Source organism: Tamandua tetradactyla, chromosome 6 (assembly GCF_023851605.1).
Source record: "Tamandua tetradactyla isolate mTamTet1 chromosome 6, mTamTet1.pri, whole genome shotgun sequence".
Lineage (NCBI taxonomy): Eukaryota > Metazoa > Chordata > Mammalia > Pilosa > Myrmecophagidae > Tamandua > Tamandua tetradactyla.
This window is the reverse complement of record NC_135332.1, coordinates 137263300-137282299: the sequence shown is the minus strand read 5'-3', so window position 1 is coordinate 137282299 and position 19000 is coordinate 137263300. Positions and strand designations below refer to the sequence as shown.

The window sequence follows — 19000 nt, the reverse complement described above, 5'->3', positions numbered from 1 at the left end:
AGGAGGGCGAGCCACGGCCGGGAGGGCGGTGGCGGAAGAAGAGCCCCCTCCCCTCCAGCTTTGTGACGTCACGGGGTCAGACAATCCCTTCCATTCGGCGTGACCCGCTCATTGGTTCCATGGGTCCGCCTCACGTGACCACGCCAGGCAGCGGGGTGGAGGCCTGGGCTGCGCGATGCTTGTGAGCCGGGCCGGCAAGCCGGAGGCTTAACTTGGGCTGCTGACGACCGCGAGTGGGAGGAAGCGCCTGTCCGGCCCCAGTATCCGCGCACCCATGGGGCGCCGGGGATGGGCTGTTCCCATCTCCGGGACGGCCTCCGTGAATCTCTGGCTCCTTGGAGGGGGGCCGCCGGCGTAGATGAGCCTCCCCGCGCTTCGTGGGTGGACCCCGGTTTAGGCTAGGCGGCTGGGGCGGCTTCTAGCCCAGTGAGAAACTAACTACCTGTACCTCACCCCAGCCTGGGAAATAAGATATGGCAAAGGCTTTCGAAAATGTCTGTTGCTTCGATCCTTTGATAATCCACAGATTCTAAGACCATTAATTCAAATAAGTTATTTTAATTGTTTTTTGAATAGAGGAAGCTGCAATGAAGGAATTCTTTTTTCTTTAGTTAAGAGGAATTCACCTTATTTGAAGGGTTTTGAAGCCAGTACTGGCTCTTTTGCCCTGAATGGTTATAAGGAAATGGTGGAATGCAGCCTACAGAGGTGGGAAGAACGCTAGACTTGGAATCAGTACTTTAGTCCAAGTCAAGAGTCCCAGCAAGCCATTTCTCCAATATGAGACTCAGTTTCTGCATCTGTAGAATAAAGTTAGGCCTGATGAATTTGGCATTTCGTGATTAAACAGGAGACATCCCAAGGGCTTTTTGGCTTCTCTCCATCCACACATCACTCCTCTTAATGGGAACTGAGCATTGATAGTGGCCTATTCTAGAAGCTTCCTTGAGAGAACAGGTAAATCATTGCACTTACCCTGCCTAGTATTACCAAGTTTAGTTTATTAAGCATTTCTTCCTTACTAGCCAATAAAGTTCTCAAAGTGATGTGGGCTGGAAATAAACAACTGTCATGTTAACAGGAGCTGTCTAGGTAGTATTTTGAAGTTTTATTAATCCTGCATCACTTTGGTTTTTATTTTTTCGGTAATAAAAACTGTATTCACACACATACGCCCAACAGTGCCAGGTTCTTCATAATGTTGGGTTATTTCAGGCTGCCTCCTCTATCCTCTAAATAAATTAGTTGCACATTCCCAGGCTGCCCTTGGAACTTTTGTGGCTGGTTTTATCTAGCCTTCCTCCCTAAGGATCCATCTGCTTCACTTTGTCCCTCCTTTTTACTTCTCAAATGAGCTTCCCATATAGTTCTAAGTATTCTTCATTGTCCTTTCTCCTGTTGATTTTATTATCTGATTTTCTTTTGTCTCAAAGAGGCAGCATGAGGTGGTATGGTATATTTATTAAACGCAAAGCTGGAGCAAGACCGCTTGGGTTCCAATCCCAGTTTTGCACTTCACTGGGTAATCTTGGGAAACCTATGTGCCTTAGTTCTCTCACAGGTAAGACAAGAAGAGAAATAGTATTGCTCACAGGGTTGTTCCATTAGGTGAACTGATATATATATCTGTTAGAGATGCATGTCCGGGTTAAGTGTATCTTAAGGAGTAGGAGACCCAGGCCCAAGTAATATATTCTGTTAGGTTCTAGTAAGTTATTTATAGAATGGAGGGTTTTAGAACCTTAGGTATTAGTTTAAAGTAATAGACGTGAGGAGTGTCTGCCTCTTAACCCCCTTTTGCAGTCATAGAGAGCTACTCCAGCTAAACGAACCATAGAGAGGGTTTTTAATTTTTTAAACTTTCTGCCTGAGGGCCCAGAAATGGACTAAGCATTTCTATTGTCTATAATTTTTTTCCTCACAGGTTGTGAGACTAACAGTGAAATTTTAGAATTTATACATCCACATGAAATAGCACTTCAGAGATGTCAAAGATGACCCCAGGGGTAGCCCTTTTTCCATGCTGATACTGCCATTATTCAGAGCACTTTTAAAATTCCCATTTCAAATTGGTTCTGGAGCTGCACAGGAAATTTCACCTTGTTTTACTGTAACCAGCACTTTGATTTTGTACCAAAATCATATTGATTAGCCATCTTACTCTCCTTACTTCTGAATGAACTGGCTATTACTGAAAATAGCACCCACTCTCCAAAAACCATTTGCCGCTGCTAAATATAGTGAAAAACAGTTGCCTAAGTATTTGAGGTGTCTCTGGAATCAAAATAAAGCCTCCCCAAAGTGACTATTTTGAAATAAAGTCTCTTTAAGAAATGTAAGTTCTGTCCTTTAGTTGCGAAGTTTTTTCATTCAGTGATATGTACAAGTCACACTCCTTCTACCGAGCCATCAGCTGATTGTGCCCCAGTGGATATTCTTTAATATCTCAACCCTATGTCCCCTGTGGCCTGGCTTGGTTCCTGTCTCTAGATGGAACTCCATTTGGCTGCACAATCAGATTGCTTCAAAAGTGCTGTCCATTAGCACAGGGACATCTGGTCAGGGCCAGGGCAGGTCCTTGGACTTGCTGCACTGACCCCATAGACTGTTTTAGCCACCACAGCACCTGTTGACACTTAGACATTGGAAGGTGTTGAAAAGTAGCAGTGAAGCAATCCTGAATTGTGGTGGGAAAGGATAGGAAAGGAGAGTGGAAGGGGCTTCAAAAATACTAAGTATGGCATAAACAAGACACTGTGTAAAAAATACCTGTTTTGTCAACACGAGTACTTTCTGTAGTAGCAAAAATGCATGATAGTTGGTGAATATGGCCTTTAACACTTAGTCATTTTCTTGTCCTAGAACAAACCTGGAAATAAGCAAATGCTTCACCAACTTGGCCTGAGGTTTGTGGGCAGTTGAGAAAACTTTGGTAGATATTGGTGGTTAGCTTTGACACCAGGAAGATAGTCCAGCAGTCTCAATGGTGCCAGCCAGAAGCTTAAAATAGATCTGTACCTAAGTCTGAGAGGCAGTCTGCCTGATGGTTACTGACTCACCATGGCCTTTGCCAAACTGAGCAATCCTAGGGAAGAGAGGCTGGTTCATGCACTCCACTTTAGCTCCTACTTCCCTGCAGGCCTTGGAGGAGAAATCAGGTACCTGAGAAATAGGTACCTGTTTATTACCATCCCAGTGTTGAGAGTTGCTTCTTTGAGATTGGATTATTTGGAGCTCTGCATTAAGATCAATAATCACTTGTAAGAAAGAAATAGAACTTCTGGCATTGTATCTTCTTTGGGCCAGAGACTGTGCCATGTGCTACCACAGTTGTCTCATATTTTAAAAGTAATCAGTGCTTCTGAGAATTTACAAGGCAATAAAATGTTTAAGGGAAAAAATAAAACTTCACCTGCAAAGACTCTTGTTCCTAATTGGTGCAAAATTAGGAACAAGAGTCTTCCAGCTGGTAGGCAGAAAGTTTCTGTGCATTGATTAAACATGACAAAGGCAGCCATCTGGAGTTTCTTAATCAGAGATGCTGTGCTTTTGCAAGAAGACTGCAGGTCTGTGGCTCCGAGTCTGGCACATACTCAAATAAAATCCCTGTTGGTGAGGTATCTTCAAACACTAAGGATGACGTACATAAGAGAGAGATTAGTATTACCCTCTAGCCACCAGCCAGGTCAGAATTAATTTTTCATTCAGTATTATTCTAAATTGATTCCCCAAAAGACAGATTGAAAGGTGGGGGGAGGGCTCTAGGGAGGCTGAGACATGGAGCGGGTCTAGAGCACTTTGCAGTAAGTGCTACGTCTTGGTCTCACCATTCTGCAGACCTCAGCAGCAGTCCCTAAACTATGAACTTAAACACATAACTGCCAATTTATACACTCCTTCAAAGCTAAAATTCTTTGCATATCTGTGCCATCTTTTTTAAAATCTATTTTTATTGATAAGTCTTCACACACATACAGTCCATACATGGTATACTGTCAGTGGCTCACAATATCATCACATAGTTGTGTATAGATCACCATGATCATTTTTTAGAACATTTGCATCACTCCACAAAAATAAATAAAAAGAAAAAAGAAAAAACCCCATACATACCATACCCTTTACCCCTCCCTCTCATTGACCACTAATATTTCCATCTATGCAATTTATTTTACATCCATATTTTTTCTACCCATCTGTCCATACCCTGGATGGAAGGAGCAACAGACACAAGGTTTTCACAATCACACAGTCACTTTGTAAATGTCATATCGTTAAACGATTGTCTTCAAGAATCAAGGCTACTGGAACACAGCCCTACAGTGTCAGGTACTTCAGCCACTCCAATACACCATAAATCAAAAAGGAATCTCTAAATAATGCATAAGAATAATCTCCAGGATAACCTCTTGACTCTGTTTGAAATCTCTCAGCCACTGAAACTTTATTTTTCTCTGTTCCCCCTTGGTCAAGAAAGCTTTCTCAATCCTTTGATGCTGGGTCCCAGCTCATCCCAGGATTTCTGTCCCATGTTGCCAGGGAGATTTACACTGCTGGGATTCATATCCCATGTAGAGGGATGGGCAGTGAGTTGACCTGCCACGTTGGCTTAGAGAGAGAGGCCACATCTGACCAAGAAAAAAGGTTCTCTGGGGGTGACTCTCAGGCCTAATTTTAAGTAGGCTTAGCCTATCCTTTGCAGGAGTATGTTTCATAAGGGCGAATCGCAAAATTGAGGGCTCGGCCCATTGATTTGGTTGCCCCTACTGCTTGCAAGAATATCAGAAATTCTCCAAACAGGAAAGTTCAATATTTCCTCCCTTCCCCCAGTCCCCAAAGGGAACGTTGCAAATACTTTTTTACTCACTGCTCAAATTACTCTTGAGATATATTGGGACATCATGCTAACCTGGACAAACCAATAAGATCACATGCCCTATTCAAGATTCCATGTACTTATGGTGGTCAAGTAAACTGACCATACAAATTAAATTAGGTAATGTGCTACCCCAGATAAAAATTTTGTACCAAATAAACATCTCTCCCTTTGGTCTCACACTGAAGTTGAATATCCATGTCATCTTAATTACTAGAGTGTAAGCTTCTCAAGGGCAAGGACTGTGCCTCTTCTACACACCAATTAAAACAGGGCCTGATGCTATGTAAGATTCACTGAAGGTTCCATGCACTAGGGTAACTTTCTAGAAACCTACAACCTCCAGATGGGTCCCTGGAGGGGCCAGCTTCTCCAGACATCAACTAGTTCCATCCCCCTACCCCATATTATCAATAGCCCCTTCCAACATGAAAAAGTTAGAATGGGCATAGCCCAAATACCCCTAAAGAGTGGGAGAAAGATCAAAGGTGATGGTGGAATTATACAGAGAGGGTAGAATTTAGCAAATGAGTGTGATTACTGAATCATTATATTGATACTTCTTTTAGTCTCCAGTATCTTAGAGCAGCTAGAAGTAAAAACCTAAAATGATGGAATTGTAACCCAAACCAAACTCTGAAATATGTTCTGTAATTAATCATTGTGATGTGCTTTGAAATTTATTGCTTTTTTTGTATATATGTTATTTTTCACAAGAAAAAGAAAAAAATGATTGTGATGATATACGCACAGTTACATGATCATATTGTCAACCATTGATTGTACACTTTGGGTGATTACATAGTATTCTAGTTTGTAAGCTACTGGAATGCAATATACCATAACTGGAACAGCTTTTAAAAAGGGGAATTTAAAGCAGGCAATTGTGGTACAGTGGCAGAGTTCTTGCCTGCCATGCCAGAGACCTGGGTTTGATTCCCGGTGCCTGCCCATACAAAAAAAAGGTGTGGGGGCGGGGGGGGGGAGTTTATTAAGTTACGAGTTTACAGTTCTAACGCAATGAAAATGTCAAAATTAAAGCAAGTCCATAAAAATGTCCAATTAAGGCACCAACAAGTAGTTACCTTCACTAGAGAAAGGCCAATGAAGTTCAGGGTTTCCTTCTCAACTGGAAAGGTGCATGGTGAATATGATGACATCTGCTAGCTTCCTCTCCAGGCTTCTTGTTTCATGAAGCTCCCCTGGGGGCATATTCTTACTTCATCTCCAAAGGTCTTTGGCTGCGTAGGCTCTCCTGGTTCTTGTGGCTCTCTTGTCGTTCTGAAGCTTTCTCCAGAATGCTTCCTCTTTTTAAAGGATTCCAGTAAACCAATCAAGATCCACCTGGAATGGGTGAGTTACATGTCCCTCTAATCAAAGGTTAATACCCACAATTGGCCTAGTCACAGCTGTATGGAATAATCCAATCAATGATGGAATTGGAATCCAGAAAGGAGCTGCTGTTGGTGCATTCTGGGTGGGAACCATAGAGTAAGAAAAGGCCCAGAAAGGAGAGTGAGCAAGGTCTGGTGGAGGAGTTATATTGGGGTTAGATTAGGGAGTTAGAGTTGGGGCAGAAGACTGTGTCTTTGATTTTGAGGACATTGAATCCTCAGATCCTTGACTGAATAGTGGTGAAAGAGGTGAAAGTGCTCTGGCAATCATATGTATCATGACTTGGCTGGGAAGACGCAAGAAGCAGTACATCAGCTGGGGTCTATTGCCTAAATATGGCGTGAAGAGTTAAAACTCAGTGTGGACAATGGCAGCAGGAATATAAAGGAGGGAACAGATAAGAAGAGATGTTACTAACAAATCAGAACTTGGCAGTAAGGTAGGAAAAGGTGAAAAGGGGAAAGTATCAAATAGAACTAAAGTTTTGCACGTGGGTTGACTAGGAGGATGGACGTTTATGTCCCCAAGTTTCTCCTCTTTCTTTCTTGTTGAGATGGAAGGAATATGGGAAAATAGAACCAGGATTTTTCAAAACTGTTTCCATTAATTTCATGACTGAAAATGGACTGTTTTTAACATTTATGAGGATAGAAAATCAAGAGTTTTCATCTTTGAAAGGCAAATGTTGTTTAGAATGGAGCTGCAGTACTGGCAAAGCCTTACTCTGAGTAGTAATAATAATGGGCACTGCTTTTTGACAGTCTATTACAGGTCTGCACGATCTGAGACACTCTGAATGTGTCTGTCTTCCCATTTCATTGTACTTGTAAATGTGAAGGCATTAGCTTGTACTCCCTGCTTAAGGCCATCATCCAAGGAAGAGTCCCATCCAGGTTAGTACTAGAAATAATTATGTATCTCTAAGTAATTGGATTTCCTTTTTAAAATTTTTGTACTCTGAACTGAATAAATACCCAATATCCATGTTTTCTGTGTCCATGTGTGTGTGGGAGGGGTGGTCAGGGTGGGATGAGAAGGAGGTTGGGTATCCAAAATTTCAGAGTCAGAAATATGGCCCAATTATAGGATGTGTATAATTATTTTTTAGCCTCTTTCCTATCTCTATTTTAAGTCCCCACCCTTCTTTTTCTGTCTCCCAACTCCTATTTGTTTGCGTGTGTGTGTTTTCTGTGCTTCTTCAATTTGTTTCTTTATAAAAAAACAAGTTTAATTGATATGTATTTGCACACTATAACCCCTTACCTTTTATTTTATACTCTGGTATTTTATGCATCTCTGGTATATATATTTCTATTTATATTAATCCCCACTTTATAAGTGAGGAAACAGACTCAGTTACCTAACTTGCCTAAGATGACAGTGAATATATTAGTGATCTATTCCTGTGTTACAAATCACCCTCAAAATTAATGGCTTAAAAAGTATTTATTAAACGACATCATTTCTGAGGATTGGGGATCTGGGTCAGCTTAGCCACATGGTTCTAGCTCATGGCCTCATGAGGCTGTGGTCCAGCCATCATTTGAAGGCTTGACTGGGGCTGGAGAACTTGCTTCCAGCTCACTCAGATAATGTTGGTATGACACTTGAGTTCCTTGCCTCGAGACCTGTCTCTAGGGCTGCTCACAGTGTGGCAGGTAGCCTCCCCCAGAGTGAGTGATCTGAGAGAAACAGGCCAAGATCCAGGCCGTGATGTCTTTTATAACCTAACCTTGGAGTGACGCACCATCACTTCTGCCATACTCTGTTTGTGTAACCAACCTTGGCAAAATTTGGGTGGTGCTGCACAAGGGTATGAATTCTAAGGGTGTGGCCTAAAATTTCATGGGCCTTGACATCTTTGAGCCTCACAGGGCCCCAAAGGCCTCACCACAAGGTCCCCTGCTCTTGCCAGATATGTCCTCCCTCCTTGTGCTGGCTTGAAAGGATTTATGCACCCTAAAAAAGCCATGTTTTAATCCTAATCAATCTTGTGGGAGCAGCAGTTTCTTCTAATCTCTATTCAGTACTATAGGTTGGAAACTTGATTAGGTTATCTCCATGTGACTCTAACTATGATAGAACCATAGTTTGGCTCTAACTATGATAACTCCTGACATGCACTTCTGACTGACTACCAGGAGTTAGTTTAGACTCCACAAGTTAAGGCCACAGTCCCCACCAGGCTGCCCTCACTTTGAACACAAGTCTCAAGTTCTGTGGTTCCTGGGTCACATGCACTTCTGACCAACTGGTTACAAATTCAGGGGTTCCCACTGTCATAACCATCATATTTTTGTGTGTGCTGCCTCAGCAACCATCTTACTCTAGCTAAGTTACTTGCTTCAACATTGAGCTTTGGCCTAGTTAATGAACAGCTTTCCAGCCCTGGGGCGTACACTCCCCCAGAGCCCAAATCTGCATCTTTGGCCACCACCCAAGCTACCCAGACACCTTACACAAACCCACAGCTAGTCCCAGATGAGAAGCTAACCCTGCCAACAGCCCTAAGACCCCCAGTTCCTTCACTTTTTTCACGTGTGGCTGCTTTAAACTCACCAATCCTTGAATCCTGTAAGAATTCTATTAACTTACACCTCCGGACCTCAATAAAGGCACAAGCCCACGGATTCCTCTTGCTCTGCCTGTGTGCACCCCACCTGCTGGGTGAGCCACCTGCGCCAATCACACTTCCCATCGCCCCCTCATGACACTCCTTTCTCTCTGGGATCTGTGAGTAACAAGCTCTCTCTTCCCATGCTATATGGTCTCTGTCTCCCATTGTGTTGCACCTGACCACTATCTGACCCATATTTAAAATCCAATTAACTATTTGGAAACACCCACTGTTTTGGTTTGCTAAAGCTGAAAACCAAGAGTTTTCGTTCACTAAAGTTGCTGAGGTGGAATGTACCAGAAACGGTTTGGCTTTTACAATGCAGACTTATTAACTTATAAGTTTACACTACTGAGGTCATGAAAATGTCCCAATTAAAGCACCAACAGGCAATGTTTTCTACCTGAAAACTGTTTACCAGCAATTCTCAAGGCATGGTAGCGATGTCTGCTGGTGTCTCCTCAGTTTTGTTGCTTCCAGTTTCTGGCTTCAGTGGCTTCCTCTCTGAGTTTCTGCATGTTTCTCTCTCTTAGCTTCTCTGTGTTCTTCTCTTTAAGCTTCTCTGTGTCCTTCTCTTTAAGCTTCTCTGGGCTTTTTTTTTTCTTTTCTCTTTTTCTTCTATATCTTCTCTCTGTCTTATAAAAGAGTTCAATGAGAGGATTAAGCCCCACCCTGAATGACGTGGTTCACATTTCAAGCTAAGATCCTACTCACCAAAAGATCCCACATACAGCGTGTCTACACCCACAGGAATGGATTAAATTTAAGAACATGATCTTTTCTGAGGTACATACAGCTTCAAACCATCACATCCACCAACCTTTCATGTTTGATAATTTGCTAGAACGACTCACAAAACTCGGGAAAACACTGTACTTAAATTGGTTTTATTATAGCAAAAAAATATACAAATAAGAGAAGCATAGGGCAAGATCTGAAGGGGTCCCAAATGGGAAGCTCCTGTGTGTTCCCCCTGTGGAGTCAGGACCCATCACCCTCCTGGCACACTAATGTTTATTATCACCCAGGGAAGCTCACCCGAGCTTCCGAGTCTAGAGTTTTTATGGGGTTCTCATGACACAGGCATGATTAGATCAAGACGCATGTGGTTGAACTTACTTCCCAGAGGTTAGGCTGATATGACATGGCTCAAATCTCCAACCCCTAATCACATGGTTGGTTTTTCTGGGTGTCTAACCGCTACTCTAAGAATAGCTGTGTGATTGGCTCCACCCTGGAGTATAATTTATCAGATGTGCTCTGGGGCCCAACATGAATGAAAAAGGACACGCCTATCATGGGGAAGTCCAAAGATTTAGAAGGTGTCTGGGGAAAAAGACTAGTCAAATTCTTAATTACACAACAGCTCCCCACCCAGCTAGTTCCCCTATCAGAAACCAGCTGCACTCCACCCAGTCCTCAACCTAGTGGGTTTCACTTCCTGCAGAATTATTCAGAAGAGCCAATCACACCCTCGTGTGGGAAGGAGCCAGGGACCACCCAACCGTCTGGGCACGACAAAGCCTGCCTTGCACAGCCCCGAGAGCACCCCTGTGTGGCCCTGCGTGATGTGCGGTGCCCGCCTCCCTCCAGTCTGTGAGTGTATATGACCTGCCAGTCTCATCTGTCCAGTGTTGGGTGTCCTGATCCCTACGGCAAGACTCCCTCCCTGACCGACAGAGTGAAGAGGAGGTGAACAAAACAGGGTCACTAGGGACCACCTGGGAGGTAGGCAAGAGAGTAACGAGTGGCACAAACCTGCATAATGCTGCCTTAACAAAAACATGGGAGTGCTCATCTAAGCCTAAGTACTACAAACCTAAGCAGTTGAAAAATATTCAACCATTGGATTAAAAATGATCAAGTGAAGCCCCCAGAGCTGTTTCCATTCATTTTAGCTTGAAGACTAGGAAAACGAGCTCCAGTCACATGGTGATACTATGGGTTTCCAGTTTTCCTCAGATCCTCCCAACAATTGCTAATTCATCCTATTTCATCCCTAAAGCTTGTGTAGTCTCACAACTATTTAAATACTGCTAAAGGTAAGTCCCAATTTGAACCCTTTAAGCCAGAGCCCAACAATTTGACTTCTGAATGCTTTAACAGGAGTGAAAGTAACAGCTAACATAACACTATGAGGGCTTACATTCTGTGATTTGGGTAGTGCAAGAAACAATTGGCTATAATTTTAATTCTTTGTACTTTTTTTACTCTTTGCTCCATGGGAAATGTGTATGTATAAAAGAGAAAAAGTTGGGGGTGATTCCACCTCTCATAAGGAGAGATTGTCAATGTAATGAGAAAATCTATGTATATATTTTTATGGAATATATTTGCCCACATTGCTGAACTGTAGCCAGCTTTTGTCAGGGAAATAAATTAGGACATGTTGTTTTCCTGGTCTCAGGAAACTGCTGGCTCTGTGTTCAGTATTCAAACCACAGAGCCATGACTCACCAATAAACAACCTGGATAAATGAATACAGAATATTCATTTTTTACTTGCTATTATCCTGCCCAAGTATGTGATGATTCTTACTCTTATTCTGCATCTAGAAATTCCATTTTCATTTGGAATATATATATATATATATATGTATACACACACACATAGATAGATAGATAGATAGATAGATAGAGATATATATCCAATGTCACTATCAATGTTTAAACGTAACTCCAAACCAATTTCTTAGCTTGTATGGTTTTTCTGAACAATGGCATTTACTAATTATTATTTCAACCTAAGTTTAAATTTGCAAGCCATTGCTGTATGCCCACGGCATGTGTATATTCCATGTGTATAACTTTCTTTACATCCCTGGGTTGTCCAAGGGCCTTCTGTGGTATGCTGGCTTGCAAATAAAGTGAACAGTGTTGCCTAGGGAGAGAACTTTCTCGTTACATTTGACCGATTTACGTATAAAATAATTGGAAGAACGCTCCTGGAGCACACTGTATTCCAGGCCTTGTGCTACATTCTGCAAGCAGAAAAATGGGTAGTACATGATCTTTGTGCCTTTAAGAAGTTGTGGTCTAGCTGATAGATTACACGGTAATTGGAATAATTATGAAACTATGTAATATAACTGGATTATTCACAAAATACTTGGGAAGAAAGTAGAAGGAGATTAGTCCTACCAGGTAATAGAAGTGGGGAAATGTCAACAAAGACTTTTTCTTAGGTCAGTGGTCCTGGCAGTGGGTGCCAGGACCAGTGCTGGTCTATCATGAAATTTTAACCGATTTATGGCAGAATGAGACTTAAAAAAAAGAACAAAGCAGTTGCTTTTCTGTACATAAACCAAATTCCATAAACTCAGTTTATTATTTTCTTCTTTATTTTTCAGTCTGAGATCATTATCGTAAAGGACATAAGAAAACTCAACAGTAACAATCACAATGGCTTGTGACATCGACTGAATAGTTTAAAAAATTAAATCAGCAACTGCAACTACTGCAGTAACTTGATCAAATTCAATTCTGAGTCTACCCGGAGATAGGCCACTGGACTCCCGGGGTAAGGACCATCCGTTTACACTGGATAATCTTAATCCTCTTCAAGAGTGTCTGCAGGTACCAATCATAAATTCAGGGGCCCAGCTAACTACAGATTAGGGGGTTTCCACCCCGCCCCCGTGGTTTGATAATTCTCTAGAACAACTCACCGAACTCACTGAGTGCAATATTTATGATAATAGTTTTATCATAGTAAAAGGATACAAATAAGATGATGCCAAAAGAAGAGACGCATTGGGCGAGGTGTGGGAGGTTCTCAGACACAAGCTTCCATGTTCTCTCCACCTGAGGGCAGAAGGCATCACCCTCCAGGACAGTAATGATGTATTTTCTCAATCACAAAGCTCATTGGAGCTTCAAGCGTCTGCAGTTATAGGGGTCGCATTGCACAGGCAGGATTGATGGAATCGATGCCCTCCTGGTGGAGCGCCATCAGCAGTGCCCCCTCCCTCCCAGAGATCCGGAAGCTGGGCTGACAGGATGCAGCTCAAAGCCCTGCCCTCTAATCACATGGTTGGCCTTTCTTGTGGGACCCACCCTCCACCTCCACCCACCCCCAGGACTGCAGGTGTGGTTGGCCCCTCCCTGTCCTCTCATTAGCATATGAACTACCAGGTATGGTTCTGCACCCGCCATGAAGAACAAGACTCTCCAATCACAGGAAATTCCAACAATTCAGAGGTTGCTTCCCCAGGAACTAAGGACAAAGCCTAGCCAAAATTTTCATCATACTGCAATTATGTACTTCCATGTTTTTCTGTTATATTGTCTCTTGCCTATGAAGCCATGATGATAATATACATTAGGATTTGTTATCCTTAATTGCAAAATGAAACTTGGCAATCCCACACCAGGCAATCAAAAGGCAGTCTCACATGCCTTTCCACGTATTCACTTATTTATTATTCCTTGAAATCCCAAAGGGGAGCGGTTGTTATGGATGGGTACTTTTGAGTTGGGACTGGAAGAGACCTATAAGGGAGCATGCTATAAGGGAGTTCCTGTTATTTGGGTAGTGGTTTAACCACACTTACATTAAGGGGAAATTAAGAAAAAACATGCTTGCTTTTGAAAACTGATTTGAAGTGTTTTTCTTGTATGTGCCTGGGGAGTGTGGGGGAAATATAAGAAGTGAGAGAGAAAACCTGAGTCCAGAGTGGTGCAGGATACGAAATGGAGCCTTATAAAAAGCAGTTGTTGCCAATATGAAAACTGGTTTTAGAAGAATCCCCACCCGTAAAATCATGGCACTTAGATAAAATTAGTCTTGTTAAGTGTAAACCTTCTGCTATTTCTAGGTGTTAGGTTAAAAAAATAAAAGAAACCTTAGTACATTCATGCCTTCTTTCCTAACTTTACAAGGGAGAGGGATAAAGCGTGAGCCAATTGGATCTGCGTCTAAGAAAGTCAGCAGGAAGAGAACCTTTAAATCATTCACACTAGAGGCTGATTCTGCCCAGTGTCCTTGGTTCAGCTCACCTACAGTAGCAAAGCTTTTCATCTGTTTGCACACGGATGCCCACAGGAAGTGAGCTATATCCATCACTTTCCGGAATGTGCCATTTTTGGAGATGGATCCAAAGTGAACCAGAACAACAATAAAAGGACTGAAAAGTATCAAAAAGATGTTTAAGAAGAGCAGAGGGGTTCTTCTCTCTGAACTCTGGAATGGCCATTCTACAGTTGCTTAAATATTCTGAGTTCCTCTCAGTGTAGGCACTTTAAGAAATGATGAAAGATTTCATTGAAAACTTGCCAAACACTTGTAAACAACAGGCTTTCATGTCCGCTGTGCATTTAGAAGCCCTCCTGGTGTATGGCAAAATGAGAGCAATCTGGGGTCAGACACAACTAGGTTCAAAGCCTTGCTCTACCCCTTAGTGGCAAGTCATAACCTTGCTAAGCCTCAGTTTCCTACTTTGCTCAAGGGAATAACATTTAGTTCTTACTTCATGGGGTCATTGAGAATAGAAGTAAGAAGCCTGTCTTACTTCTATCAGGCTGCTGCTATTCTTATATCAGCAGCACAAGCTGCTGCTATTTTATATTCTAATTTTTGTTATTTTTCCCCTTTCTTCTGCCATTTACTTCCTCATCTACCATCTCTTAGTCATAATGGTTCTGATTCATGTGAACAAACATACTACACGGTTCTTCACATTCCCTGAAACTAAGGCATTGGCACTTGACCAAAAAATGCATTAGTGTTTATAGGGAAAATAATTTATTTTGATTAGGCATTCTGTATTTATTCTAATTTAGCCATAATTTTATATGGCAATTTTTCTAGACAAAGTCATATAGAGAAATAATGTTACATGTTTAAGCAATTTCCATAGTCTATCAATAATCCTCAGACCTCCCTTCCCCCATGACCTTTAGCAACCCAGCAATGGTGACCTTGGAAGGAGATAAAAACACACCAGTGATGATGGGAGATCCCTTCCTAGTTCACATTTCATGAAGAAAGAGAGAGAGAGTGAGAGAGCAATAGGTGCCTGGCCTTGAGGTGTTGATTTGTGACCTGATCTGACGCAGAGGTTTGTCTTGAACCTGCACTGTCCTGAAATGACTAGCTGAGCTGCTGGAGGTGGTGAGAAATTAAGAAGGCCCTTATTACTCACATACTCCAGAGAAACACATTTTGTCATTAAATTAAACACAGGGAGGTGGGAAAGGGGTCACGGAGTGACTTAAATCTCTTGCTTAGAAAGCATAAGGAAATGTTGAATTGACTAGACTTTGAAGAGCACTGTTTTTAGCCATTCAGCCTTCAAACAATAATAATTAGACTCTCAACGTATGCCAGATGCTGTTGTAGACACTGGAGATAAAAGAGGCCAAGATAAGAAAGTTCCTGTCCTTGTAGAGCTTGCAGACTAGTAGGGGAAACAGTACGGAAATCTTTCCAAGGACTTCCCCATGGAGCCCTGGTCTTCTCTTAGCAAGGGAGTGCTGTGAGGGTGGACTTGCATCTATTATCCATTGTGAATACCGTGTTTACTCTTCACTCAGAGATTTAGGTGTGCTTTTTTAGTGTTGAAATACTAATTACCAAAATAGTAACTTCCAGCAGCAAGTAATTTTGACCTCTTAAACAAGATTGGCATTGGCTTTGGAGATCTATTTTTGTCCTGCTTCCTCAAGTTCACGTCCTTTGTGCTAGTCAGCAAAGAAAATGCCACCCTGCTGCAAATGTAATAGAATAAGCTTTATGTTGTCTGTGGTACTCCAGCTTGGAAGTGCTGAGAAGGAACTTTGATTTACTTAATGCAATTTTGTGTTTTAGGCATTGGGGTTGCCTACTTGGGGTTTTGCTCTTTGTTATATTTAATTTGATGGGGGGGGGTCTGCCTTCTCAGGTTTCAACTTGAATTTTAGTAAGGGCCAGAAAGCTTGAATGAGGTCAATACTCTGGACAATTATTAGATGCGCTGAAAAAGCCGTAAGAATGACTTTCAGATTTCTGGAAGCTGGTGATTTATAAAGGATGAAGGTTTTAACCCTATCCCTCCCCACCCCAGGCCTTGTGTGAAAAACATGTGGTAAATGAGCAGATTATGTTAGGTATTGCACTTCAGCTAACGTAGTGATGGCTAATATTAAGTTAACATTGTTTTTTTATTTTTTTCATTGTGTTTTTTTTAATTGATTGTCTTTAATTTAAAATTTTCCAAAATTTACATACATTTTCTTCCCACCAAGCTATTTACTCTCCCTACCCTTATCCTCTTCCCCTGGTAAACTCTAATCTGCTTGCTTTCACTATAAATTTGCTATTTCTAGATAGTTCATATAAGTAAAGTCCTACAGTGTTTGTCCTATGTGTCTTGCTTATTCCATTCCACATTTTTCAAGGTACATCCATGTTGCATCATGTCTCAGAATTTCATTCCTTCTACAGCCAAATAATAATCCATTGTGTTTGTGTACTACATTTAGTTTAGCCATTCGTCTGTTGATGGATTATTTCCACCCTTTGGCTATTGTGATTACTGTTGCTATGAACATGGTGTATGAGTATGTGTTTGAGTCCCTGTTTTTAATTTCCTCAGATATATACCTAGAATTAGGATTGCTGGGTCATATGGTAATTCTCATTAAATTTTTGGGAAAATGCCTTACTGCTTTCCACAATGGCTGCACAATTTTTATATTCCCATCAACAATTCACAAAGGTTCCTATTTCTCCGTATCCTTACAAACAGTTATTCCCCCTGTTCTAGTTTGCTAGCTGCTGGAATGCAATATGCCAGAATCAGGATGGCTTTTAAAAAGGGAAATTTAATAAGTTGCTAATTTACAGTTCTAAGGCTGAGAAAATGTCCAATTAAAACAAGTCTATAGAAATGTCCAATCAAAGGTATCCAGGGAAAGAAAGATACCTTGGTTCAAGAAGGCCAATGAAGTTCAGGGTTTCTCTCTCAAGTGGAAGGGCACATGGCGAACATGACATCATCTGCTACCTTTCTCTCCTGGCTTCCTGTTTCATGAAGCTACCCGGGAGGCATTTTCCTTCTTCATCTCCAAAGGTCACTGGCCGGGTCTCTCTGCTTCTCATGGCTATGCCATACTTCTCTGCTCTTTCTGATTCTCTCTCATTCTCCAAAATGTTTCCTCTTTTATAGGACTTCAGAAACTAATCAAGACCCACCCAAATGGGTGGAGACATGCCTCCAACTAATCCAGTTTATCAGCCACTCTTGATTAAGTCACATCTCTAGGGAGATGATCTAATTACAGTTTCAAACACACAATACTAAAAAGGGATTAGAAGGAATAGCTGCCCCCACAAAATGGGACTAGGATTAAAACATGGCTTTTCTAGGGTACATACATCCTTTCAAACCAGCACCCTCCCCATCCTTTTTTTTAAATAGCCATCCTAGTGGGTATGAAATAGTATCTCATTGTGGTTTTGATTTCCACTTCCCTAAGGGCTAATGATATCAAGCATCTTTTCATGTGTTTATTGGCCATTCATATATCCTCTCTGGAAAAATGTCTGTCCAAGTTTTTTGATCATTTTGTAATTGGTTTATACATCTTTTGGTCAACGTTGCTTTTTAAGTCTGGCTATACTATAGTATGTAACTAAAAACAAGTCTTCTCTAAAAATATCCCCACAGATTATTCATTAAATCACTAAAGGAAAAAGATACCTTTACAATGGCGAGATCTGGCAGATATCATCTTAGCCAAGTATCATCAATAATGGTGATTGTTGATGGACATCATGCCCCTCTTGAGATACAATGGGAAGTACACAGCATCACCCATGTGACAGTCCTACCAAAAAACATGTTTAACCTGAATCTGATAGTGAAAAAACAAGCAGACAAATCCAGACTGTGGGGCATTATTTAAGGCGACTGGCATAGACTCTTCAAAAATGTCTATGTTGTGAAACACACACACACATGTACAATCATAAGCTGTGAGAATACTCCAGATTAAAAGAGATTCGAGGGACATGGCAGCCAAACTCAATGGCTGGATGACTGGGTGCTGGTTCCAAAACTGGAGGAAAGGAGAAGAGAGGAGAGGGAAAAGAGGAAGGAAGAAAACGGCTACAGAGGACATTTTTGGGATAATTGGGGAAGTTTGAATATAGTCTATCTTATTAGATAATACTTTTGTATCTGTGTTAAATTCCTGGAGTCTGATTGTTTTGAAGGAGAATGTCTTTGTTCTTGGAAGATATAGGTCGAAATATTTTAGGTATAAATGTCATGATACCTGCAATTTTCAAACGGTTCCAAAAAAAGTAAACGTATAGGGTGAGAGAGAAAATATGTTATTTCATTGAATCTAGGTGAAGAGAATACATATGTTCATTGTATAATCCTTACAACTTTTCTACAGGTTTGAGACTTTTCCAAATCTAAAGGGGAACAAACTGAAAATCTATTTGAGGGAAATTATTGTAAAACTCTGAACCAAAGCAGAAGATGGGAGAATACATATATATGATTTATGTGTGAAGCCTGAGAGACAAAAAGCCCAAGACAACAGACAGAACTCTTGCACTGGGAGTCACAGGGTTATGTCCCAGTGTGGCCTCTGCCATTCCACTCCATCACTGACTTGTGTGGGGGCCATTTGCCTAAACTCTGTCTTGTTTCTCCAGCTCCCAAAAGAGGGAGGGAAAGGCGGGACAGCCGGTGAACCAAAGTGAACCCTGAGAGCGCTTTGACTTGAAAATCTGAGGTTTTGTATCTCCACCCATTCTAGGTTCATATATTTGCCAGTCTTGGGGCAACTAAGGAGGCCAGTAGAAGACACTGTGAGGAGGAGGTTCTGGTTCATTTCAAAACAGATAAGGAATGTGGCCTTAGGAAAATAAAATTCATGTGACTTTTTGGCACACCCGGCTCTTTTATTTTGCCCAAGTCATCCTCATTTTTATTTGCCTGAACAATGGTTAGCCAAAAAGTTTTCTAAGCTGAATCCCTATCTTGTTATTACCCATAAAATCACATAAAAGGGATGTTGGAGTCTTTTTTAAAAAAAAGTTGTTACATTCCAGTGATTTCAGATATTGGGTGGGTAGCCAGCAGGAGCAGATTAACACGGGAAATCAAGACTCCTCT

The 19000-nt window shown here is 41.5% G+C and overlaps 1 long non-coding RNA gene across 1 annotated transcript; it reads left to right on the top strand.

Annotated features, from left to right (window-relative positions):
- The first annotated feature begins 6863 nt into the window (after positions 1–6863).
- Positions 6864–12873, top strand: LOC143686381 (uncharacterized). The gene is made up of 3 exons (XR_013177106.1): positions 6864–7164; positions 10336–10930; positions 12239–12873. It is a non-coding gene; the product is annotated as an uncharacterized LOC143686381 (long non-coding RNA).
- Positions 12874–19000: the final 6127 nt, after the last annotated feature.